The 24,250-nt window shown below is 38.6% G+C and overlaps 1 protein-coding gene and 1 pseudogene across 1 annotated transcript in view; one reads left to right on the top strand and one right to left on the bottom strand.

Moving 5' to 3' along the window:
• Window positions 1-24,250, bottom strand: part of NRG3 (neuregulin 3) — a 1,038,857-nt gene that overhangs the window by 765,650 nt on the left and 248,957 nt on the right. The gene's annotated exons all lie outside the window — the stretch shown is intronic.
• On the top strand, window positions 12,721-13,590 carry LOC119510732 (annotated as a pseudogene).

Raw genomic sequence — 24,250 nt, 5'->3', positions numbered from 1 at the left:
CCCACCCAGCTGTGGGTGATGACTCTGATGGGATATTCCCATGAAGGCATGGCCCCACCCATTCAGGGTGGGCCTTGATCAGTGGAGCCATATAAATGAGCTGACTCAAAGAGAAGGAACTCAGTGCAGCTGTGAGTGACGTTTTGAAGAGGAGCAAGCTTGCTAGAGAGGAACGTCCTGGGAGAAAGCCATTTTGAAACCAGAACTTTGGAGCAGACGCTAGCCACATGCCTTCCCAGCTAACAGAGGTCTTCCGGACGCCATTGGCCATCCTCCAGTGAAGGTACCCGATTGCTGATGTGTTACCTCGGACACTTTATGGCCTTAAGACTGTAACTGTGTAGCCAAATAAACCCCCTTTTTATAAAAGCCAATCCATCTCTGGTGTTTTGCATTCCAGCAGCATTAGCAAACTAGAACACCCAGCAATAACTTTTTCAGTATAGACAAGTCAGGTAGGAAGTCTCTCATGCACGTGTGTACGAATAAATGTTTGTGCCTACACTATATATTTCCACTCCAATAAACCGGGTATGCAAGTAGTAAAATACTGCATTGTATTTTGAAAATTTATTTCAATTTGGAATTCTTTTTACTATTAACATGAACCTTCACTACCCGTAGGGAGATAAAGAGGATACTGCTAACCTGTCACCAGAACAAGGTTTGAGGAGGCTCAGAAATGGGATGAGTTAAAAGCTGGGGAGATGGCAAAGCTAATTCCATAACTCCCAAACAACATTGTTCCTTAAGATAAGAATTGTGCAGATGTTCTGGTGTCTTCCAATTCTTTTGTAACTCCCTAGCACAGGACTGAGCATGTAGTAAATGCTCAGTAAAAGGTTACTGCTATTCATTACTCTCAAGAAAGGACCTAATGAGAAAGTTCTGTGGAGGCCTAGACATCGGTGACCCTGAGGATGGATCTCCCCAGGGCTGGCCTCTGGTTTTCTCCTTTTCACAGACTCCATTTCCAGCCTCTTAAACAGTCATTTACTGATCTCTCCCAAAGGGTCACAGCTAATATGCTCAAAATGCTTCTGTCTTTTCCTTGCACTGTTTAAAGCACTCAAAAATGGCCTGTCAATTAATTAGCAGCCAAATTGGAATGGAATTATGTAATTAAGCCTCTCATTGCAAATTAGGTATAAATGTTTACCAGCTCACAGGGATGAGACTGTCAAGGGGTCCTCATCAAGACATCCTTGGTTTTCTGAGAGTAAGTCAATGTCTTCCCTTAACTTTTCTAGTTAGAAATCTAGGCCCTTAATAAATACCAAAGAGAAGTCCCATGAACCTGTTCATGAAACCAGTTTATTCACATTTCGGAGAAGTTGATGATCTCTCCAAGTTTTTTTACTAGGCTCACAAGGAATTAATTTCCCTCCAGAAAATGAATGGTAAAAAATATTTTTATGAATCCAGTCTTTTCAAAATACAGTAAAGATTGTGTGTATATATCTATTTAAAATAGATTACTATTACATATGAATAGAATTTTGAGTTGTTCTATGATTAAAGACCTCTGGCTTCTTTGAGCATCCTTTAAAGTATTTTCAAGCATTTCCTTACTGTGTTGGTGATTAATGGTTCCCCAATAACCATTCTCCCCATCTTCCTTGTAAATGGAGAACTCCCCCTCACCACCACCAATGTTTAGCCTGGCCATTTGACCAAGTTCTTAACAAAGGATGGTGAACCGATGGAAGGATGTGTGCCACTCCCACATCATTTTCTTTAGAGTCAATCACTTATACTCTACCTTTTCCCTTTGCCTCTTCTGGAATGCGGATGCAGTTCCAAATGTGCCAGCACTGACAATGTGGATGAGGACATCCCCTTGGGCAAGGGCAGAGCAACTGGGTAAAGGAATCTGGACCCTTCAACAATCTTATGGGGTAGAGAACCATTTCCTGGACTGCCCACCCCCTACCCAGAAACAGTGAAACCATATTTCTCAATATTGATATTTGAGGCTGGATACGTCTTTGTAGTGGGGGATTGTTCTGTAATTGTAGGATTCTTGGATGCCAGTAACACCCTTCTCCCAGTTGCTACAACCAAAAATGTCTCAGGATGTTGCCAAATGACCACTGGGTGGGGGGAATACAAAATTGCCCCTGGCTGAGAACCACTGCTTGAAAGTCTTACAAGAGAATAAACTTTTTTTTTTTAATTAAATTCAGTTTTATTGAAATACATTCACACACCATACAATCATCCATGATATACAATCCACTGTCCACAGTATGATAACATAGTTATGAGTTCATCACCACAATCTCTCTCTGAACATTTTCCTTACATCAGAAAGAACCAGAACAAGAATAAAAAATAAAAGTGAAAAAAGAACACCCAAATCATCCCCCCATCCCACCCCATTTGTCCTTTAGTTTTTATCCCCATTCCTCCACTCATCCGTACACTAGATAAAGGGGGTGTGATCCACAAGGTCTTCACAATCACACTGTCACCCCTTGTAATCTACATTATTATATAATTGTCTTCAGGAGTCCAGAATGCTGGGTTGGAGTTTGGTAGTTTCAGGTATTTACTTCTAGCTATTCCAATACATTAAAGCCTAAGAGGTGTTATCTATATAGTGCATAAGAATGTCCACCAGAGTGACCTCTCGACTCCATTTGGAATCTCTCAGCCACTGAAACTATTTTGTCTCATTTTGCATCCCCCTTTTGGTCAAGAAGATACTCTCAGTCCCATGATGCCGGGTCCACATTCATCCCCGGGAGTCATACTCTGCGTTGCCAGGGAGATTTACACCCCTGGGAGTCGGGTCCCATGTAAGGGGGAGGGCAGCGGGTTCACCTGTCGAGATGGTTCAGTTAGAGAGAGGGCCACACCTGAGCAACAAAGAGGTACTCAGGGGGAGACTCTTAGGCACCATTACATACAACTTTAGACTCTCCTTTGTGGTAATGAGCTTCATAAGGACAAGTCCCGTGATCGAGGGCTCAGCACATCAAACCGCCAGTCCCAATGTTTGTGACAACATCAACACCAGTCCAGGTGAGGATGTCCAACACATCCGCACCTTCCCCCAGATCCTCGGGGCTGGGGAGGGGGAGGCTGTAAATATATTTTTTATTATCTGCCCAAATTACTCTAGGATGTGTCACTATTTCACTCCAGCCTATACTAACCTACTGTATCTCACTTCCTATTCAAAGTTCCATGCAATTGTGGTGTTTGAACAAATCGACTGTAGAGTTGTACTGTTTAGAAAATTTAGATCCTGTACCAAATAGATATCTATTCCACAAGAGAATAAACTTTTATCTAGCTTGATCTTCTACATTCCTGGGTATAGTTGTCATAGCAGTTTGGACCAATAGTTTTCAAAATGAGGTCTACAGATCACTATGGGTTCCTGAGACACTATTAGGGAGTCTGAGAGATGAAAGCTGTTTCAGGATAGTGATAGTTGTAATTTACACTGACAATGTAAAAACAACTGATAAACCTGTTGGCTGCTTAGTAAAATCAAGGCAGTAGCACCCAATTATGCTCACTGTATTTTCATACAGGGTGTTAAAAGTCATTTTGATTTAAGAATGCCATTGGTATAGCAGAAAAGTATTCATTTCATCACTTCTCACCTATTATGCATCCGTCTTATTAAGTTTCTAGGTGATGATGATGAAATGGGTAGTACACACAAAATGCTCCTACTGCATGGAGAATTCTGATGATGTCTCAGAAGCATTTGTATGATTGTTTGAATTGCAAGCAAAACTAGCTGCTTCTTCGTGGAATGCCATTTGTATCCGACAGAATGACTGCTGAACAGAATATGGCTTAACATACTTTGGTATTTGGCAGATACTGTCTCAAAAATGAATGAAAGGAACCTGTCATTTCAAGGAATACATTTGACAGTGTTTGATGTAAATGCTCAAATTCAAGCTATAAAGTGAAAATTAGAATTTTGGGAAACTTGTACTTACTGCCATGAGCTTGGCAGCTTAAACATTTCTGATGTGATTGGTGATGATATCAATAAAATGAATTTTTTGATACTGCATAATAATGAGTCAACCGTTGGAAGATCTGCATAACTCAGTAAAACAATGTTTTCCAAATGACCAACACATGATTTTATAAAATGATGTATGGGTAAAAAGATCCATTCAAAGTGTCAGGTTGATCAGTGAGTTTTAATGTCATAGTGCACAGAAAGTATATAATTTCAGATTTCACACTGCTACTGATCCTTAAATAACTGTCATCACTTGAGTTTTGGTGTAGAATTAAAGAAAAGTATCCACAATTATCTGAATTGGCTATTAAGATATGCATTACTTTTCCAATACATAGCCACGTGAAGTGGTTTGCCTCCTATACTTCCACCAAAATAACGTAAGGCAAGAACTTACTGCAGAAGCAGATATGAGAATCTAGCTGTCTTCTACTAAAGCATATATTATAGAGATTTACAAAAATATAAAACAATGCCCCTTTCTCACTACTCTATTTGTTTTGGAAGATTTGCTACTTTTCATTAAAATGTTGTTTATGTTAGTGTGTGACGGTTTTACTGTTAATAAATAAATTTTTTTTAATTTTTTTAATTTTAATTTTGAACATCACAAATATTGATAGACTGAACCCACATAACCAAAAGCTCTTTGGGATCTTCAATAAATTGTTTGACTATAAAGTGGTCCCAATCCCAGAAATATTTGAGATTCACTGGCTTTTTGAGACCATACACACATCCAAAACATTTTCTCAAACCTGGTTCGTGCACTTACTCGCCACATACATTTGTAAACTTGGGACTAATGGATTTATCTAACACTTAGTTTCTTTATCAACAAAGAGTTGTATCTTTTTTTTTCTTTTAGAAATATTTGAAATATTACATATAATGTACCACTGGTAACCTTTACTTATGCTTCTGATTAATTTCCCCACATGATTACAAGCTCTTTGTGGAAAGGATCAGTAGATTCTTTTAGCTTCTCCTTGGATTAAAAAAAAACAATAAAGTTCTATCAAGTCTTGATAAATACTTTCTAAGAAAGGAGAAGAAAGTAAAAGTAATGTTTGAAATAACAAGACTAAATTGAAAAATACAAGTAACATAAACATAGCAAACAATGATTGCTACTATATGCCAGGCACTGAGTTATTTCATTTAATCCCCTTAACAGCCCAGTGATGTACATATTCTTATGGTCATTGTACGGAAAGTGAGGTTGTAGAGGTTGGTAACTTGTCCAAGCGAGGAAAGCAGCAGAGCTAGACATCGGGGGGCCAGGGTTGGAATTGAGGCCTCTCCGACTCCAAAACTGCCTAATCCGCCCACCCCCATCTTGTTTAAAGGGATGGCATTTTTGCATTGTCAAACACATGCATCCTCTAAGCCTCTATGTAACTTGAGCTGAAGAGCGCAAATCCAGGTCAGCAGCAGTGCCACCAGCTGTGAAACAGGTCAAAGGAAACAGGAATCATTGAGCCTGCGAAATTACTGGGGGATCAGGGAATGCCGTGTTGCTGCTCTCAGCTGGAGACAGAAATAAATAAACTTGTCCTGGAGAGTGCAGAAGGTTCCAATAATTCCACAGCACCCACTCCAGACCCAACACCATCGGAGAGGGGAAACCAGACACAGACTGTGGCAGGCAAAGATGGAGTTCGTAGGCTGGATCCAAGTACTCTGTTCCCTCAAACACACTTTGTGGAAGGGGCAACCCATGGCACCTGGGCATGGGTGGAAGTAAGTAGGGAGCATCGAGCAAACATTTCAGTGGCTCTCCTCTCTGCCAGGGTCTAGTAGAGGCAAGTAACAGACAGGGAGGGCTCTGGGATTCCAGGAATTGATGTGCCAACTATTTCTAGCTGATGCCGGTACTGAATGAGCAGTTGGGTAGGTGTACAAATGCTCTCTTGAGAGAAAGTTGGGAAGGGCAAGTACTCTTCTAAAGGCTAAGAAAGCAGAATGTATTTAAAGGTAGCATGTGGTATAATACAGCATTTCCCAAAGTATATGCTATATTAGAAACTCCTCATGAAATGGGTTCTGAGGCCAAATGGGTTTGGGGAGTACTGTGGTTATAGCCAAATTTGGGGATCCACATTAACATAATAAGGCTTTCAGAACTCCTGCAGCAAACAACAACAACAACAACAACAACAACAACAAAATCTGCTTTCATTGGTTTAATCCAGAGCCTCCAAAATTGGATGCAGAAGTAATGCTTTATGAACACAGTTTGGACCCTGGTGACAACAAAGAGTATGCACTTGAGCTAAAAATGTCATAAATGGAGGCACTGTGGAAAATTCCTTAATTTCTCTGAAGACCAGATTTCTCATTGGGCATAATAGCAACCATATCATATGGTTGTTGCAAGAATTAAGTGAAACAGTATATATGAAATGCAGCATTTATATTAGGTGTGCAATAAATGTTACTCCTCCACCCAAGCAAGTGTGTGAGTCTGTGGTACGGATTTTTTCTTGCACAATAGTTACAGAAGAATAATCCAAGAAACTGAGCAACTACCTTCACTGACCAGACTTTACTGAGTACCTGACATAAGGACTGAGGAGACATCGATGGACCAGAAAGAGCGTCTGTTGTCTAAGGACTCACAGTGCAGTTAGGAGATGTAAGGGTGAACAGCAAGTGCCATCCTAGAGCTTCGTACAAAGTCTTAAGGAAATGGTTAGTTTTTCCAGGGTAAGTCATGGAAGCCTTGAGAATGGAGCCTGGGAAGAGGAGACAGTAGTGTTCCAGGCAGAAAAGCAAACTAAAGTAATTGGATAAAGGGGAAAATTGCTACATAGGTCCAGAAATGTGATGTGTTCGGGACTTGGAGCAAGGAGGATCTGCGTAATTAGAAATAGAGTGGAAGAGACGGCCCATGAGAGAGGGGAGGTTGAGGTATTGCTGTAAGGGGAATTCATGCTGAAGGGGGTTTGGACTTTATCCCAGGACACTCTGAGCTGTTAAAATCTTTTCAATAAGAATGACAAGATCAGATGTGTGTTCTGGATGATTCTGAAGGCAGCAGGGAGGCCGACGAGGTGGCAGGGTGGTTCGGAGCCCATCATGTCCACTAGTCTGACCTCGCCTTGGTCAGGCCCTGGGTGGAGCAGTGCTCAGAGGGAGAGGATGGGGGAGGGGCTGGGGGCAAGGCAACAGGTAAGATATTTCTTGATGCAGAATTTAATGTTGGGGAAGGGAAGGATAATGTGCAGGAAGATAAAACCAAAGGCTTAATCTAACTTGGATGACTGCGTGCAGAGGACAATTAACTATAATCAGAAAAAAGAAGAAAAAAAAAAAAAAATGAAGGGGGAACAGATTTAGGGAAGAACCATGAGAAGAGATTGTCCCCTTAAGAGTTTGCAAGTTGAAATGCACAATCCATGGGGCTGAAGGTGGTACCAACACTACAAAATCAGAAGCACAGGTCTGGAGTTCAGAATCATAGTTAGGACTGAAGATGCAGAATTAGGGGACAGCAGGTGAAGCAGCAGGGATGAAATGGGCCAGAGAGAGGGTATGGAATGCTCAAATGCACACCAGATTGAGCTGGAGATTGGGAATTGGAAGGCAAGAAGAAGGGTAAAGAGGAATCCCTGGCTTCAGGAAGACTACAATTCAGTGGAGGAGACAAAATTAATATACTAGAGAGGAATGAAAGAAAAAAAATAAATGCTAAGCTTTAAGCTATGTGTGATAGTTGCAAGAGGATACAGAATACTAATTAAATCTTCAAATAGAAATAAATGAGACCTAGAAGGAAAGGTGGGATTTCCATAATCTGAAGGGAAAGAGAAGAAATGGGATTTCATTGTCAGGGGAAAGAGCCAGCCAGATGGAGTCTGGAATGAGGAAGGCTATTAAAATTGGGGTAATGATGGGCGAAGTTATGGGGGTGACGTAAACCATGTACATAATGAGGAAACAGTGTAAAGGGGAAAAGGCTGGAAACAGATCAGGATAACGGGGGCTCAGGGACATTACCCAAAGTAGAAAAGGTGGTTGGCAGTGGATTTTGAGGCAACCATGAGACAACAGGTACTAAATGGTTGGCATCCAGAAGGAGCTCAATAAACCTCATGTTTTCCTTTGATTTTAGGAGCGGTTCTTTTCCCAGCAGTGACACAATACACATGGTAATACTGGATGACTTACGAGATGGCAAAATGGACACCAGGCACATAAGGTGGTTGCTGTCATATTCTAGATGAAGCCTGAGGACCAGAGTCGAGGGGATGAAACTTAAAAATAATTTGGAGGGAATAAGATTTCAAAATAGTCCAGATATAACAGACAAAGGAGAAGGAAAATATCCAAGAAGACTCCAGGCACACAGAAATAGCATTTTGGAACTTAATACAAAATAAAAATACTGTTAACCAAAGGTAACAAGAACCGGATCAAAGTCTGGATTAGCTGTAGGCCTGTCCTGCGGGCCAATGTTTCTGAGGATCTAGTTGCACGTGCCTGGGCACATCTTGTGGGATGTGTGCTCAAGTGTTCATCCCTCTGTGCCTGTCTGGCTTTGTCCCTTGGTCTCTATTTACATGCTCTTCTCTGTGTGTGCATGTGCATGCTTGGATCTCTAAGTGTGTACAGATGTGTCCCCAGGTCTCTTGGCTCCTGGATGCATGAGGCTTCATCTTGTTCGGGAGTGCCGCTGGAATTGTCACTCCTGCCTGTGTCACCGCAGCACTTGATCAGTGTGCTTGTATCTGTGTGTGCACGTCTTTGTTACGGTATGTCTGCATGCTTGAATAGGCACCTGAGTACATGGCAGTCATATTCTGTATGCCTGCGTACATGGATATTTACACACATCTGTGTGTTTGTGCACATGTGCATATTTTCTAAAGCTTTACTGCAGCACACCAGTTGGTGTCTTCCGCAGCTAATGTAAAACTGTCAAACGGTCCTGAATGACGAATAGTAAAAGCCCCCACTGTATCCGGCTCCGTCGGCCTTTTTACTTTTAATAGAAAATTGATCTTATCGCTGACAGCCTATCTCATTATATATCCATGTGCAGATGCAAATATTTCCAGGCCACTAACATAAAGCCTGTATCAACCCAGAGTGATCCTTTGTGTAAACTGAATCTGAAATTATTTTCTCTGCTTTATAATGATGGTGAAAACTGAACAAAGCATTTCTTGAGCCATAAAATTTAACTTAACTCAAAAGTCACCCCGGCTTATGGATTTTTCTGCACAGAGACTTTCATTTAGGGGCCTGTGGTAAAGACTCCGTTGATTTTTATAAATTCTAGCTATTAGTAAAATAACTGTGATGAGTCACTGTTGATGGGGCTGATATAAGACAAAGAAGGAAGGGAGGTTCTTGCTAAGTTCAGGAGGAGAGTGATACACTGTGCCATGTGATTGGAAAAGTGAAGAGGGTCAGGCTAATGTCTGTATTAGAATCTTAAAGGAGGCTAAAATGAGGAGGGTGTCAAATTTCCATGATGGCTTGGACCCAGATATGGCAACAGGGAGGCACCCAGTGTGATGGGCTCTGTGGCTGAGATCACTGAAGGTGATCCCTGTTTTCAGATATAAACAAACTTAAAATCACTGGAGTTATACAGCAACCGCAAGATCACCACATGGGATCATGGAGTCGTAGAACCAAGTTTCAAACTTGATTTATTTGTTACAGTTTCCAGTTGGTGAAGCAACTTCCATTCCCCAAAGGACAGTTATTATAGGAGCTTTCCAACAGTATCTTCTTCATGTTTAAGGTTCATCGTCTACATTATAAAGAAATCAAAGACAAATAGAAACCCAACCTTCTAAAAATTCAAGCAATATGGTGCTTTTAAGAAATACACATAAATTAAATTAAAATAGAAATATTAAAACCAAAGACATGAATTTATGAATTTAAATTAAGTTAGTTTTATAGCCACTTCTCCCTTCTTCTCATTGGAGTAACCCTCGAGACTGAGAAAATATGAACATTCACAATACTATCACAAATGAAGACTGGCAATCTAATTAATGAGAATCTTGAAAAACTAATTCTATTTGTAATGCTTTTAATTAGCATTTAACATGTGAGTATTATATACCTACATGTTACTACCGATTTCATAGACATTTTCTCATTTAATCCTCATAAATCCTCTAATACAGAGGGTGTTTTGTACCTTCTTTCAAAAATGAGAGAATTGAGTTCTACTGAGAACTTGCCCAAGGTCACACAGCTAATAAATGAAAAAAAGCTGAGACTCAAAGTCAGGTGCTTGCTTGTAAACCACAATGAATTTCATGCAAAAAACAAATCCCCAGGACTGGACAAACAGCATATTCCGTTTGATGTGATTTCAGTGACAGTGCCTGAAAAATGTTGGACTATGATTATAATTTTACCTACTATTCTCTGGCTCAGAAATCAAGGACCAACTAATCTGAAGACTAGGCCACATGCTCTCTATACCTCTCAGGTAATAGTCTGTGACCTGAGAAGGACATTTCACCTTTCCTCCTCTCCCCACAACATGTCAATTTTCTGCACGGAAGGAAAGGTAACATATTTCAGAAACCACAGGCCAGGAGCAAGTGGGGGGCTGCCCTGGAATGGTACAGGCTGTCAAGCAGTCATCTCTGATAATGTGTTAAGGGCAGAATTAGGATAAAGAAGTGTGAACTAGAAACTCTTGTTTAAATGAGAGAACAAAGCAGTGGAGGTAGAAGGAAGTCTGATATTTGTAGATCAGTGAAAACACCTGGTAAACAGGCCTAAAATAAAGAGCTGAGAAGGTAATTTATTTACACATAAGTAGGCACAGTGTAGAACCAATATCAACCAATATTCACCTGTTTGATAAAGAGATCCTGCTTCATTTAAGGACAAAGAAAAAAAGAGAGAGAAAGAGGTTAAAAAACAAAATACAAAGAAAAAGCAACTGGAAAACTCAGAACAACACAATGATTATCTAAAATGATATAGTGAAGGATCAGAAAAAAATTGAGGAAACCACAGAGATGTTCAATAAAAAGGCAAAAATGCACGTTTATTAAGGAAGCAAGAGAAGTAATTAAGAGAGTACAAGCTAAAATGCAAAATCAAATGGGTACAATGATAATGAACTGATGATATAAGGAAATATTTTACAGAAACTATAAATTAAATCGTGGGACAAAAATCTACATTGGAAGCAGTATAAAGCTGAATTAATTCTGTAAATCAGGTATTATTAGAAATAAATGCTAGAGATATATTCCCAGAATTCAGAAGGCAGGTGAAAAAGATCCAATTATAAAGGAGATGTTGATAAATAAAGAAGGATGAAAATGGAGCCCTGGAATACAGATAATTATTGTTCCTAAAGAAGAGACTTGAATAAAAGAAATTGGAAAATAATTAACCTATTCTAACAGAAAACAACCCTGGAAAAGTAGGAATTATGTGTGCAAATTGAAAGAGTTCTCAAACTTCTAAACAAATGCCAAATAAGTAAATATACAAGCCTAAGAACCTCTATCCAACATTTTAGAATTACAAGGACAAAAGAAAGTATAACTGTGCAGATATTCGTAAATATACCAATATCATGATGTTGACATAAAATCTTATACCCAGCCTCTTGCTTTTTTCACATTAATGCTAAAGGACAACATTATCAGATATGTAAGTACTAAGATGGTGCGGCATTTTGTTAAATAATGCTAATAACTAGGGTATTAAATAGAGAGTATTTATTGATGCTTGCATCACTCTTGCAATCAACACCTTTATCCTCACCTTTTGGCAGTCAAGTATATTCATGTATGTGGGAGAGTGGAAGATTTTTCTTCCCTTGGGGATCTGACCATATAATGATATTAAGGGTTTCCCAGATAGATTTTTCAGGATAGAGAGCAAACTCATTAAGTCCTACTCAGCCATAGAGAATCCCCAAATAGGTTTTTGGTGCACTGTTCTTAAACGCAAACAGACAGCCAAAGATCAATAAACATTTGAAGAAACCATTTTATATAAAAACAAAGACTAATATACACAGAAAAAATAAATTTGGGGAAAACTTAGGTTATGCTAAGAGAAGAAAATTTTAATTAGACTAACGTTAATATCCTCAGCAGCAAGTTTATACAACTCTAAACCTCTAAGAACTTAACTCTGGAAACAAATACAAGCAGTGGATCCCACATGTGTTAGAAACCAATTGCATAATTGGGAGTTCTCTGAATTAACCTCTAGGTAAAATGCAATATAGAATAAGTAATAAAAATGTGCCAAGTTGAAACATACACACATTTTATTAAAATTCAACAGTAATCACAACAATTAGCATTAAATTTGCAGACTGCTCCCACTGCCCTGCGTTTCAGATGCCGCTGCCACAGTGTCATATTCAGAGTTAAATTAATAGTCGTTTATTATTAAGAGAGTTTCGTCTCAGTAGTGGGGAATAAAGAGATCTACTGGTGAACACTGCTTTAGCCAGCCTAACAGGTCATAAAAGCAAGAACTAAAAGGACCAAACTCTTTCCAAGCAAATTACCCGCCTCCCAGAACAAAACTAAGTATGGCTGCCCTTCCCCGCCCCTCGGCCACTCTGCTCCCTGGCGTGACTCGGCACTGAGAGTCCCGGGAGAAGACGTCGCGGTTGCCTCCTCTCCCGTGCAGGTCTCAGCCTTCCCGGGTCTTCTTTAATTTCCCAGCAGGTGGCGTCACGGCCCCCTGCTGGTTTCACTCTGCGGATGTTGGGAGTGAAGCCAGTCTGGGGCGACCCGGATTTCCAGCCGGAGCTGAGCGGCGCGAGCTCCAGACTCGCCGTGGTCAAGTCCACCACGAGAGGGTGGGGACCATGTTTAAGGATCGCTCTAGCATTCAGTTCTATGAATAATAAATACCCACAGGCAGTTTTCTTGGAGGTGGATGTGCATCAGTGTCAGGGAACAGCTGCCACCAATAATATCTCAGCAACACCTACATTTCTATTTTTTCGAAATAAAGTGAGAATTGATCAGTATCAAGGAGTAGATGCTGTGTGATTAGAAGAAAAAATTAAACAGCACCTAGAAAATGACCCTGGAAGCAATGAGGACACAAACATTCCAAAAGGCTATATGGATTTAATGCCTTTTATTAACACAGCTGGCTGTGAATGTCTTAATGAGAGTGATGAACATGGATTTGACAACTGTTTACGAAAAGACATGACCTTCTTGGAGTCTGACTGTGATGAACAGCTCCTTATTACCGTGGCATTCAACCAACCTGTTAAGCTTTATTCCATGAAATTTCAAGGGCCAGATAATGGTCAGGGTCCTAAATATGTAAAAAAAATTATCAACCTGCCAAGATCTATGGATTTTGAAGAGGCAGAAAGAAGCGAACCAACTCAAGCTCTGGAACTAACAGAGGATGATATTAAAGAAGATGGCATTGTCCCACTTCATTATGTTAGGCTTCAGAATGTTAACAGTGTAACTGTATTTGTTCAGTCCAATCAAGGAGAAGAAGAAACAACAAGAATTTCATCTTTTACTTTTATTGGTACTCCAGTTCAGGCAACAAATATGAATGACTTTAGACAAGTAGTTGGCAAAAAAGGAGAAAGTCCCTAAGGTACAAAAGACACTGAAAGGCCATATTGCAATCAGATCCACAGCTCCTGGAGAATCGCTTCATTCTCGCCAGAGACTGACAATGTTTCATTTATTGCCATTACCAATAAATCTTTGCTTTTGTTAAAAAAAAACTAAACATGGGAGCAAAATATTTAGCACTTAAGTAAAAACAAGTAAAATTCACAATGCCTCATATCCAGTAAAAAATTGCAAGACACCCAAAGAAACAGAAAAATATGAAAAGTCAATCAGTTGATTCAAATTGGAAACATATTTGAATGAATAGTGACTAAAAATTTCCTAATTTGGGGAAAATTATAAACTGAAAAACAGAAGAACCTCAATAAATCCTAATACAAGAAGAAAACTATACCAAGTAACACCATTATTATATTTTTTTCAATCAGCGATGAAGAGAAAATCTTTAAAGCAGCAAGAGTAAAAAGTCATGTTTCATACACAGGAACAAAGACAAGACTGACAGCAGATTTCTTATCAAAACAATATAAGCAAAAGACAGTGGAATAATATCTTTAAAGTACTGGAGAAGGGGGACTATCAGCCTTTAATTCAACAGTTAAAGTGATCTAAGGACTTTTTCAGACTCATAAGATTTGAAAAAACTTATCAACAGCAGATCTGTACTGTTAGAAATGTTAAAGGAAGTCCTTCCTTCCAGCAGAAGAAAAATGGTGCTGGATGGATACATGGATCTAAACAAAGGAATAAGCACTGGAAATGTTAGCTACCTGGGTAAATACATAAGATTATTTTTCTTATTATTTAAATAACTTGAAAAGATAACTGAGTGTCCAAATCAAACAACAATGTACTGTGGACTTTATAACATTTAAAACTAAAACATATGTCAACAATTGCACAAGGTCTAGTATGGGAGAAATGTAAGACACTATCATAAGGATTTATACTACATGTGAAGTGGTAAATATCACTTAGAGATAGATTGTGATAAATTAAAGCTATATACGATAAGCCCTAAAACAACCACTGAAATAACAAAATGCAGAGTTATAGCAAAGAAGCCACAAAGGAGATAATGTATAATCATAAAAATATTTAATTTAATCCAAAAGAAGGCAGAAAAAGAGGAAAAGGGAACAAAGAGCAGACTGCACAAATAGAAAACAAGTAACAAGACAAAAGACAAAAAACTAACCAAATTAGAAGTTACAAAATTTACATTTTAAATGCTTGTAATTTTTTGTATGTCAATTATAACACAAACTGTTTCAGGATATAGAAAAAAGATTGAAAATTTCTCAATTCACTTACAAACCTAATGTAGCATTGAAACTGACATTAAAACCTGAAAAGAGAAATTATAAACTAATCCCTTATGTTTATAGATTCAAGTATTATGTATAAAACACTGGTAAATAGGACTCACCTCTATATTAAATGAAATTTAGAATCTTTTCCAACTGGTTTATTCTAAGAGCTAAGGGTTCAAGAGAAAGGCTCTTCTTTAAACAAGCATATGAATTTGAAACTTTTGAATAAGTTCATATTAAAAGATAAAATTTCATAAAAATGACTGGAAAGATATTGGTACTGAAAATACACACCTATTACAATTGAGATGATATAAAAAGATTTAATGCACCCCAAATTAATTAACAGGGTTTTATTATTTCTGAAGTTGACAAATGAGTCTAAGACTAATCTCAAAACTTCGCCACAATTATTATTTAAATATAATAACAAGGGTAGCAGAAAATAGTACTGCCATGTATTAAAGACATTCTAAAGCTGGAGTAATTAAACTAACATAGTTACATTGCTATCAAAGTTCAGATACATTTGTGGAGCAGATTACAGATTAAGATATTAAAAATTAGAAATAAAGTCATACATTTAGTTTTCACATCTGTGGTCAAAAACTGGACAACTAGATAAATAGTATTTAGACATTTACCTAGTCATTTAGAAAAAAAAGTATATAGCCATTGCTCACTGCATGTATTAACACAAACTGCCAATCTAGTACTCATGAAGTACTACAAGAGACTGTAGTTGGTTATTTATTGTATATAAAAGTAGGTAAGGCCCATAATGCTAGCTATAATACCGTAAGCAGAATCTCCATATAAAAAGACTGATTTAGCAACATAAAATACATATCAACTCTTCCCTAATTTAAAAATATAATGTAAATTAAAATAAGCTATTCTCTGTATCAAACTGACATTCTACTAAATTGTTCTGTTTGGTTTTGCCAAAGCAAAGGGGAAAAAGTCACCTTCATAAAATGCTAGTGAGACTGTAATCAGTCTGCAAATAAATAATTACTGAGCATCTATTATTAGACATCAGACATGGAGCTTAAATTGCATTTTTAAAGCAAAATTCCTAAAATAATTCATGCCTTTTCTCTCAGTATTTTTATTCATTGGAATTTGTCCTATGAAAAAAAAGTGACAACTTATAACGATTTACCATTAAGCTACAACAATTTTTTTAAATTAACCAGATGTAGCAAACAACGTAAATGTCCACATGTAGAAACTGGTTAGCAAATTGTGATGTTCATACAATGGACTGTAATATAGTCTACAAAATTGTCACAGAAAAATGGATTTCAAATTATTCTATACTTTGCTTATTTACCAAGAGAATAACTTAGATGTAATAAAAAAGTTCGATGTGAAATAGATAAAATTGAAGCTGCCCTCATTGAAGAGAGTCAGGTTGTGGACAAATAACTGTCATTTGCTAAGGCCCTGATCATGGCATATAGTATTTGAAAATACCTATTATATGCAAATAATGAATGACAGATTTTGTTTTATGTATATATACAAATGCATGCACATATTTAAAAAAAATACAAGTAATATATAGTATAAACAGGGGATGTGAAGTGTGATCCATTTTAAAAAATTAAATGTGAATAAGATTATAAGGTTACTGCTATAATGACTCCTATAGTTTCTACTCTACTTATACTTCCACTTTTCATATTATTGGTATATCTTGAGTCCCAACCTCTCCCTTGCATCAGAGTGAGTCTTAGGCCATGGCTTACGGCCTTATAAGCAAAGAAAACTGGAAACAGAAGTAGAAGCTAAAAGTCAGCAGAAATCAGCAAAGTAGATACGAGGAGAGAGAGCTTACAAGTCAAGGAACACTAAGGATTGCTGCCCCAGAAAACAGACATTTCTGAGCCAATGATTTCCTGTTACTTAAGCCAATCAGAGTGTGGTCTTTGTCCTAACAGCCCTGGCACATTCAGACCAATAGTCTGCATACAATAATAAGTCTGCCTAACAAGAATCAGGAACTGAAAGTGGACACATCACTTGATGCCTTGATGCAATCTCCTGGGTTCGGTGAGAAGGGACAGCCAGTGACTCAGTGCCTTCTCCTTCTCCTTACATTTAGGAGGTTAAGTTCAAAGACTGAATGACTTTTGCAATGATAACAGTCTCCTCGACATACTGGATGACCCACAAAACGACAGCACCTTTTCAGGCAGAGCAGGACACCTTGTCACACCTGTGCCTGCCCCGGATGTCCACCTCTACAATAAATCAAGAAAAGGAACACTCAAGAGAGTTGTTGAGTAATTCAAGATTTTTCTGCTTATAACCTCTAGTCCAAAAGTATGTAGATATTATGCTCATTTGCCCCTTCTTTAGCTATAAACATTTGAGCTCCTGAAAGTCAGTGCTCACTTGAGCTAAACTTAAATTCAGCAGATAATTGCAGACATCATCAAGAAAGAATCGAGCTTTGCAAACCAGTTCTATTCTCTTTTGCTTTAAGAACAAAATCCATTCTGGTTTAAAAAAGTTTCAATATCCACCCCTCTTAGGAGGTGTTCCCTCTCTATATAAGCTTTCTGAAGCTCCCATGACATTTTGGGATCATTAGTAATGGGGGTGATCAAAAGTGACAGGTCATTTTGTCATATCAAGCCATTAAATATATTTCAGAATCAATAGATTGCCATATACAACCCTTAAGAGGTAACATAGTAGGCCCAGTTTCTCCACAGTTGATGCGCCCCTGGACGACCTTAATTACTTGACTTAAACTTAGAGTAGCCCAGGATTCCATCTGTCAAATAGGACTAATTGCAGTTAATACCTTTCTTTTTCAGAGGGATACTTTGATCATTATCCAGATAGTGTGGACAAGAGGCTAAGGATTTAGCAAAGACAGGCCTGCAATTGGAAGTAGTGAAAGACAGCTGAAAAGAGAGCAGACTTTCAATAAGACAGACTGAAGTTCTGAAATCCAGCAATGCAATTTACTAGCCAATGAATGTGTAAAACTCACTTAACCTCTCAGAGCCTTGCGTTCTTTACCAGGAAAATGAGGATAAATCATCTCCCTTGAGTAGGTCCATGTGAGGATCACAAACAATGTATGCAAAGCACTGTTTCACTAAAGGTACAAAATGAAGTGAAGCCATTGTTTTATGTATCTTTATGGATTGCTTGCTCTGTAGCAAGCATTTCTATATAGGAGCCATTTAAAATGAGATTACATGCCCCTTAAAGTCAGGATCCATGGCTTGTGTTATATCAGCCACACCAGTTCCGGGAACAGTGCATTCCATGTAGCACTCCATGAATCCCTAGTTGTGAAATGAGTGAGTGATAACTAGCCTTATACTTTCACCTACCATCTTGATGCTGGTGACTCTGGATTCTTCCAAGACAAACCCCTTCCTGGAGCCCCAGATTCATATATCCAATCACCTACTTGATATCCCCACCTGATTTCCTGACAATATCTTTTAACATGTCCCAAACAGAATTCTTAATTTTTTAGTATCTCTTTGTAGCCTGTCCCTCCACAGTCTTTCTCTCTCAGCAGCTGACCTGACAATCCATCTTATTGCTCAAACCAAAAACTAGGATTCATTCTGGATTCATTTTTTTCCCCTCTTTCCCCATTCTACCATATACATTCCAACAGCCAGTGGGGTAGATTTTGCCTCGCAGCACATCCTGATCCTATCCATGGTACCCAGCTTCACTACGAGCATCCTTGGCTGGGCCACCATTTGTTCTCGTCCAGGCCACAGGTGGAAATCTAAAGGTTCCCCTATTGCTTCTCTGGATCACTAAAGCTTTTTTTCCCTACCCAGCATCAGCTTGATATTATATATATATATATATATATATATATATATATATACACACACACACACACACACACACACACACACACACACACATATATATATACACACTTAAAATCATTCAATTGCTTTTTATAACACTTAGAATAAAATCCAATTTCCATGGACTGAAAAAAAAAAACCAATATTATTAAATCAATTTCTAACTTAATCTCTGTGACTTTTGTCCCTGATCTCTTTTAATTGTCTGGGCCACAGGTTGGCGAACTTTTCATGTGAACGGCCAGTTACTAAACATCTTAGGTTTCGTGGGCGCTATAGCCTCTCAGATAAGATGCAAATGAATGGGTGCAGCTGTTTTACAATGAAACTTTATATATGGACACTGGCGGTTGAATTTCATATAACTGTCACATGTCAAAAAATATGATTGCTAATATTTTCATTTAAAAATGCAAAAACCATGTTCAGGTCATGGATCAGACAAATACAAAGAGCAGGTTGGTCTTAGTTATGCCTGTTACTTTCACGTGGACCTGATTTTTTTTTCATTTTGAGCCTTAACCTCCCAGTCCCTATTTCTATCCCTATCTCATTTATTTACATGACTACTCACTTTCTCTAGGTTTTAATAGTATGTAATCCCCAGTAAGGTGGCCACCAAGCCTGGTTTAGCCCCCATTGTATCTGCAGTTCCTTTAGCCACACAGAACAGGTCATCCACCAATATTCGTTCATTTAATGAGTGAGTGTGTGGGGTAGGCTGATCAGAAGGGGAAAAGGGCCCCTACAACAGGCAAAGTAGGCCATGATAATCAGGGCCAGTGCAGCATATAATGCTTGAAAATGGCCAGTTTTATAAATAAATATATATATATATAATATATTTTAGCACTTATGTCAAAATGAAAGAATAACAAGAGTACATAAAGGCATGAAACCAAATCTTCTGACTTCACACATATGTTAGCTCATATTTAGTTCTCCTGGAAATCCTAAAAAATAGGCATATCCATCTTTAATTTCAGAGGAGAAAAGCAGTTTAGAAATGCTACAATTTCTGCTGTACTTTAGGCACTCAAGAAATATTTATCGAAAATGCTGAATGAAAAGACTTTTTAAAATTTTTTAATTGAATCGATCATAGTGAAGGAAGGAAGGAAGGGAGGGAGGGAGGAAGAGAGAGGGAAGAAGAGAAAGATTGAGAAAGAAAGAGAGAAATGGGGAAAAAGGAAAGTAGGAAGAACAAAGGAAGGAAGGAAAGAAAGAAGGAAGGAAGGAAGCAAAGAAGGAAGGAGGGAAGGAACTAAGAGTGTATTAGTGTCTATTTTCCTGCACCCCCATAACTCCAGATATTACATTTGTTAATTAACCAATATTATTTTTGCTCCATTTTATATTAGTGACTCTTATCTTCCCATGGCCATTTATGAGTCTTCAAGTCTATTCAAGGGTAGGGGCCTGGGTCAGACACTCAACTTGTTTCTACACTACCACCTCCAATGACTACGAACTGAATGGATTTCAGCCTTTATCCTTAAAAGGTTCTCTTCAATATCACATATTTTAGAGAAAGTCTGCATTCATAGTAAAATAATTTGTACTCTGAATTCTTAAAGTTGATCATGATATTCATTTAACTGATGGCTTCATGTCAGGTTGTTATTTTGATTAAGGGAACACACAGAGAACTAGATTTCAGAGATACCTTGCAGAACCAGTACATTCTGTTTATAGGTGTTTCCGAGTCTTGGAAGGCCCAACAAAGTGTTCATCATCCTACAACTTTATTCAAGAGGACCCAGATTTCAAAATTTGGTTACTGTTTTTATTTTCTTATTGTTTGTTTTTTTTGGTCCCAATGCTGAGCTCAACTGCTCTCCCAAGCTGTCAACACATGGAGGATTCAGTTGTCCTAGAGGACAGGGCATCAGAGCACATTATTTCTGTCAGGTAATCAGTCAGCATAAGATAGGGAGATGATTTTGTGTTATTTAGGTAGGGGAAATGTGATTCAATTTTTTTTTACAGGTTGAATTCACACTTCCTGTTCTAGTTTGCTAATGCTGCTTGAATGCAAAACACCAGAAATGGACTGGCTTTTATAAAAGGGGGTTTATTTGGCTACACAGTTACAGTCTTAAGGCCATAAAGTGTCCAAGGTAACACATCAGTAATCAGGTACCTTCACTGGAGGATGGCCAATGGTGTCCAGAAAACCTCTGTTAGCTGGGAAGGCACGTGGCTGGCATCTGCTCCAAAGTTCTGGTTTCAAAATGGCTTTGTCCCAGGACGTTCCTCTCTAGCAAGCTTGCTCCTCTTCAAAACGTTACTCACAGCTGCACTGAGTTCCTTCTCTTTGAGTCAGCTCATTTATATGGCTCCACTGATCAAGTCCCACCCTGAATGGGCAGGGCCATGCCTCCATGGGACTATCTCATCAGAGTCATCACCCACAGCTGGGTGGGGCACATTCCAAGCAAATCTAATCAGCACCCAAATGTCCACCCCACAAGACTACATCCAAGATAATGGCATTTGGGGGACACAATACATTCAAACTGGCACATTTGCCAACCTATGTGGAAATATAGTTTAAATTTTTGTAAGCTCTTTGAGCTCGCTAAACATCTACTAGAGAAAAAAAGAAACAAAAACATAAACAACCTCTTATTGGAACTTTGAGGCCGAACTCAAATGCTTCTTTATTCTAAAGCTGTTCCACCACCTCAGTGAAATGAAATTTGGATTTCTCCCTCCACTCAATTCCCAGGACCCATTCCTGAGACATTGTGACAACACTGGCCCTTCACTTTATGTTGAACTTTATTTTCCCTTTCTAGTTCCTTCAGAACAGCAACCTGCTTTTATTCGTTTTAAACTCCCTTCCCAGGGGACCTACGACAGCACCTTGCATTTGTGAAAATAAGTCCATTTTTCCACCTTCTTCTGCTCTGCATCCCATCTCACCAACTATATTCAATCAATAGTTACTAAGCAACTGCTATGTGCCAGGGATGGTGCCAGATGTTAGGCGGCTAAAAAATTAATAAGGCATACTTTCTATTTCTTTTGATCTCTTGGTTTAATAGTGGAGATAGAAAAGTAAACATGCACACATTACTCTGTATGATGAATTACTACTGGAGTGACCCAGGTACTTTGGAAAAACAGAGGGGTCCAGTCCCAGGTAACCCAGAAGGAGGTGGTGGAGGAAGAAAGTGACATTGGAACTGAATTTTGAAGGATGAGCAGGAGTCCAAAAGAAGAACCAACAGAAAAAGAGCATGGCAGACAAAGGGAACAGTATTTACAGAAACATGGAGAGCTAGTATTGCCTTCAGGGTTTTGCAAGCAGTGAAGAGGGATCAGGGGTAATGAAGAGTGAGGGAGAATGAGGTTGAATTGGCCATCAGGGGTTGGATCATGAATGGCTTTAAAGGCCAGACTAAGGATTAGCCCTGAGTGTGATGAGAGTCACTGTATCTGTAACCCAGCACATCCACGTCTGTCAACGAGCCTGGCTTCCTACCTGTGCAATCAGCAATGTTAATCTCAGGTGGTGTACCTGTTCTGCAACATGCAGTCTTCGCAGAATTCTTTGCATTGTTAGATGAAATCAAAGCATGATTTTCATACCTGGCCTACAGAATGTTCTACATTTTTGTTTTGTTTTATTTTCTGTCCCACCAATTCTCAGAAAAAAATAAAATATGAAGCATAGAAAGAAACCTATCTGCATCCAAATACTTGTATTTGCTTCCTGTTCCTGGCTTCTCCTGCAGCATTTTGAACTTGTGAATAAAATTCTTTGTAATGTATTTCCCACACCTTCGCCTGAATGGGAAGGTTGAGTGAGTAAACTAATCCCACCAGAGATTTCATTTCCAGTGTACAAATGATCAAGGTTAAAAAAAAATCATATTTTAATCAAGTGAGAGTGGCTGAGAATGATCCTTTCCCATAAAAATAATATGCCCTGTCTCTCAGGATTTCGAGAGCAAGCATTTGTGGCATTTTATTTACATGTGAAAAAAAGCTATATAAGCCCAAAGGAATGAACTTAAAACAATGTAAGAGGAGAGCCGATCTGACAATGCATTTGCAAAAGCCTCCATTCACAATTGGCATCAATGTAGCCTCATTAAATCCAACAGAGGAGAATACACATCCAATTTATTCGAACAGATGCAGTTTCTGAAAAGATTTGAGACTGTTAACACCATAAGCACTTCTCTTAAAGGATCTTTTTTTCAGTCTTTTAAATACACTGCATACATACACACACTCACAAACACACAGAAACATGCACACACAAACATGCTCACACGGACACCACACCAGGAAACACCAGCTGGAAAAATCAAGACTGTATCCTCTCTAATGGATATCATGGACGTTTTCACAGGAAACTAAAAACCAAGACCAAAACGAGTGATTCAAACATTTAGATGACCATTAAACTTTGAGTCAAGACTCTTTCCTTAATTGAAAATTAAATTTTTACAATGGACAAATAGTATATTAAGCTCTTTTCCTCTTTTAAAAAACTCAGGAAGGAAATGTTGATCTCTAAATACAACTGGGTTCCATTTTTAATCCATTTGAGCATATTTTCCTTATCATGATTCAGTTAACATCCCGGCAGTCCAAAACATCCCCTTTCTAGGAAATGGAAATCATGTTTTCTAAACTACCTAAGTAAAAGTAGATTTTTGGAAAAAATTATAACACTGCACAAAGATAGCCAACTGGCCTGGATGGCTCCCAGGGCTTGATCCTAAATACATTCTTCTATTTTCCCAGGAGCATTCAATATGACTGGAATGACTTCCTCCCTTGCTACAAATATCATCACTCAAGCTAGGAGTGTATTCTTAAAACACATGAAACATTTTACAATACTGGAAGATCTAGTTTTCATCTGGTCCATCCCTTAGAAGACAAACTCCTGGCCAAGTTTCATATCTGCAAGCAACTTTCGGCATCCCCTTCTCCCTTACGGTACTTTCCTCTCCCATCACACTGCACCCAGTGTCCTGCCGATGATTTACATCTCTGCCACTTTGCCTCCCTGGTGCACCCCCCCCCCCCAACACACACACACTTTTATTTGGATTCTCCCCATCCTTCCCAGTTTGTATTCCATTTCAAACTTGCAAACCTCCCTGACCTCCCTCAATTGGCTTTCAATAGATGTGCTGAATTGATGCTACAACATTTTAAATTTCCTCAGGGCTAATTTAGGAAGAGCGGCATTTTACAAAATAGATTTCCTTAGACACAGACCTCCAACCTGCTATCGGTATGACCTTGACGTGAGGCAAGAGACTTATAAAAGGAAAATAAGCTGAGATGTTGGTTATTTTCTTTAATAAGCCAGCAACCGTTTCTTTGGCTCATTTTTTATTACAGGTTGAATGGTCTTTCTCGGATATGATTTGTGGCTATTAAATAGCTTTTTAGACTTTTAAATGACTGTTTGACGAAATGCAAAAGCAATATACTTTTTTTTAAGTGCAAAGCAGCCATTAGTCAGTTCAC

Source organism: Choloepus didactylus, chromosome 15, assembly GCF_015220235.1.
Source record: "Choloepus didactylus isolate mChoDid1 chromosome 15, mChoDid1.pri, whole genome shotgun sequence".
Classification (NCBI taxonomy): Eukaryota; Metazoa; Chordata; class Mammalia; order Pilosa; family Megalonychidae; genus Choloepus; species Choloepus didactylus.
Note: the sequence above shows the minus strand (reverse complement) of the source record. Positions and strands in the feature narration are given on the sequence as shown.